We start from the raw sequence: 4,000 nt of genomic DNA, 5'->3' as shown, positions 1-4,000 counted from the left end.
CTAGGATTATAGGTGTGAGCCACCAAGCCCTCTGCTTTGTATATTTTGAAGCTGGTTTGTTAGGTGCCTAAATAACTATAGAAATTATATAGTTTGGAAGATGTCCTGTAACTTTTATCAGTATATCTCATTGTTTTTTTTAATGCTTTTTGTCTTTGGATTCCACTTTGTCTGATTCTAATATACCTGCTTTATTTTTGTTATCATTTGCTTGATCTATTTCCCCCACCTGTTCATATTCAAAATGTTCTTGTGTAAACAGCATATGTATAGCAGGATTCTGCCCTTTAAAGGGGGAATTCTCTCTTAATTGTTACTGATGATATTTTTAGATTTATCCTGTCATTTTATTTTATGCTTCCTCTTTACCTTTTATTCTTCTCTTTTCCTGCTAATTTTTTCTGCCCTTCACCTTTTTAAATTCACTCTAATGATCTGAAATTGATTTTCCAATTCTCTCTTCTGTTGGTTACCCTTAAATTTAAATTCTACATTCTTTAACTTATGATTTTCTATCGATGTCAGGAGCTAATCAAGAACTGTTTCTCCCTTAGCATGCTTTAACTTTCCTTCTCCTCCCCCACTTGCCACCTCCCAAGTTGAGATCATCTCAGTAGATCATGGCTCCAAATTGTTGTTTTTAAAATGTTTACATTATGCCTCAATAATCATTTCGACTTCACTAAAAGTTTTACTGGTTTCTTTGTTCACCACAGTTTCGGCATCCCACGTCTTCCTCTTTCTTGAATTTACTATTTTTTTACTGAAACACCTCCTCTGGGAATTCTTTAAAGAATATGAGGGTGGCAAACTCTCTCCTTATAAAACAAAAAATGTCTTAATTTTTCCCTCCCACTTGAATATTTCATTTCCCTTCAGAACCTTGGAGATAATGTTCCATTGTCATTTAACATCCAGTCTGATGACAATTTAATATTATTCTATTGATGACCTGCTTTTTTGTCTCTGGAAGCTTCGCAGTGGCAGCGGCAGCGGCTGTTGCTGCTGTTGCTCCTTCTTCTTCTTCTTCTTCTATCTTTATTGTGCTGAAATTTTACTATAATGTGTCCAGGTTTGAGTCTTTTTTTCTGGGAATGGTCAATCTAATGATTAATTTCTTTCTTCAGCAACTGGGAAATTTTCTTTTGTTAGCTCTTTAATTATTTCCTCTCTTTTCTTCTCTGAAGTCCTGTCCTTCTCTAATGCCTATCCCACAGATGGCTCTTAATTTTTTCTCTCAGACTTTCCATTTTTTAAATCTTTTTTGCTGTGTTTAATGAGATTTCCTCAGCTCAATCTTCCTAATCACCGATCATTAAACCCATCTCAGACCATCTACTGAGTTTCAAATTTCAGTTATCAGTTTTTAAATTTCTAAGACCTCTGGATGCTTCTTTTTAATGGTTGTAATATTATTTTTCATCTCTTAAAGATAATAATTATATACCAAATAAACTGGTTTTTTTGTTGTTGTTTGCTTTATTATCTGTATTTCTTTTTTTTTTTTTTTTTTTTTTTTTTTTGCAATCACACAAGAGGAGGTTTATTTTCTGGCTAGCCAGGGTCCAAGCCCCAGAGCACCAACGCAGTGGCCACTCTCGCAGGCAAGGACCCCGACCGGAACAACAGCATGCCTTTTATCCCCATGGTGCACAAGCTGCGCACAAGCTGACTACGCATGGATCATGCGTTGACCTTTAAAATTATTATCTGTATTTCTTATGGAATTTCTTCTATATGTTTAGATCTGTGCTATCCAATATAGTAGCAACTTGCTATTTAAATTTAAATTAATTTTCCCAGTGTATGTTTTCTTTGTTTGTTTTTTAGACAGAGTCTCATTCTGTTGCCCTGGTTAGAGTGCCATCGTAGCATCAGCCTAGCTCACAGCAACCTCAAACTCCTAGGCTCAAGCTATTCTTCTGCCTCAGCCTCCCGAGTAGCTGGAACTACAGGCATGCGCCACTATGCCCGGCTAATTTTTTCTATATATGTTTTTAGTTGGCCAATTAATTTCTTTCTATTTTTAGTAGAGTTGGGGGTCTCACTCTTGCTCAGGCTGGTTTCGAACTCCTGACCTTGGGTAATCCTCTGGCCTCGGCTTCCCAGAGTGCTAGGATTACAGGCGTGAGTCACTGTGCCTGACCACACAGTGTATTTTTTGTCTGCTTTGTCAAAGATTGCAATACAATGATGGATTTATATCTGGGTTCTCTGTTCTGATCCATTGGTCTAGGTATCTGTTCTTGTACTAGTACCATGCTATTTTGGTTACTACAGCCTTATAATATAACTTGAAGTCTGGTAAAGCGATGCCTCCTGATTTGTTCTTTTTGCTCAAGGTTGCTTTGGCTATTTGGGGTCTTTTCTGATTCTATACAAAGCATAGAATTATTTTTTCTAGATCTGAAAAAATGATGTTGGTACTTTAATGGAAATTGCATTAAGTCTGTAAATCACTTTGGGTAGTATAGACATTTTTTTTTTTTTTTTTTTTTTTTTGAGACAGAGTCTCACTTTGTTGCCCAGGCTAGAGTGAGTGCCGTGGCGTCAGCCTGGCTCACAGCAACCTCAATCTCCTGGGCTCAGCGATCCTCCTGCCTCAGCCTCCCGAGTAGCTGGGACTACAGGCATGCGCCACCATGCCCGGCTAATTTTTTGTATATATATTTTTAGTTGGTCAATTAATTTCTTTCTATTTTTGGTAGAGACAGGGTCTCGCTCTTGCTCAGGCTGGTTTCGAACTCCTGACCTTGAGCGATCCGCCCGCCTCGGCCTCCCAAAGTGCTAGGATTACAGGCGTGAGCCACCGCGCCCGGCCTAGACATTTTAACAATGTTGATTCTACAGATCCATGAGCATGGTATAGTTTTCCATTTGTTTACATCCTCTGCAATTTCCTTCCTCAGTGTTTTGTAGTTCTCCCTGTAGAGGTATTTCACCTCCTTGGTTAAATATATTCATGGGTATTTTATTTTCTTTGTTGCTATTGTGAAAAGTATTGGATCTTTGAATTAACTCTCAGCTTGACTGTTTTTGGTATATAGGAATGCTATTGATTTATGTACATTGATTTTGTAACATGAGACTTTGCTGAATTTATCAATTCCAGGAGTCTCTTGGTAGAATCATTAGGGTTTTCTAGATATAAAAATCTCTATTCAATAAATGGTGCTGGGAAAATGGAATAGCCACATGTAGAAGACTGAAACATAATCTGCACCTCTCATTACTCACAAAAATTAATTCATCTTGGATACCAGACTTAACCCTAAGGCATGAAACTATAAGAATTCTAGAAGAGGTTGGAAAAACTCTTATAGATATCAGCCTAGGTAAAGAATTTATGAAGAAGACCCCAAAGACAATCATAGCAACAACAAAAATAAATAAATGGGACCTGATTGAATTAAAAGGCTTCTGCACAACCAAGGAAACAATCAATAAAGCTAACAGACAACCTACAAAATGGGAGAAAATACTTGCATGCTATACATCTGATAAAGGGCTAATAACCAGAATCTACAAAGAACTCAAGCAAATCAGCAAGAAAAAAATCAAACCCCATTAAACAGTGGACAAAAGACATGAACAGAAATTTTTCAAAAGAAGATAGACTAATGGCTAAGAAACACAAGAAAAAATGCTCAGTGTCTCTAATCATAAGGAAATGCAAATCAAAACCACAATGAGATTCTTACCTAACTTTAATGAGAATGGCTTTTATCAAAAAGTCCCCAAACAACAGATGATTGCTGGTGCGGATGCAGAGAGAAAGTACTCTTATACACTGTTGGTGGGACTGCAAAGTCATACAACCTCTGTGGAAAGTAGCATAGAGATACCTCAAAGAACTAAAAGTAGACTTATGATTTGATCCAGCAATCCCACCACTGGGTATTTACCCAAAGGAAAAAAAAGACATTCTATAAAAAAGACACTTGCACTTGAATGTTTATAGCAGCACAATTCACAATTGCAAAGATGTGGAAACAACCCA

The sequence above is a fragment of the Microcebus murinus genome, chromosome 5 (assembly GCF_040939455.1).
Source record: "Microcebus murinus isolate Inina chromosome 5, M.murinus_Inina_mat1.0, whole genome shotgun sequence".
NCBI lineage: Eukaryota > Metazoa > Chordata > Mammalia > Primates > Cheirogaleidae > Microcebus > Microcebus murinus.
Note: the sequence above shows the minus strand (reverse complement) of the source record.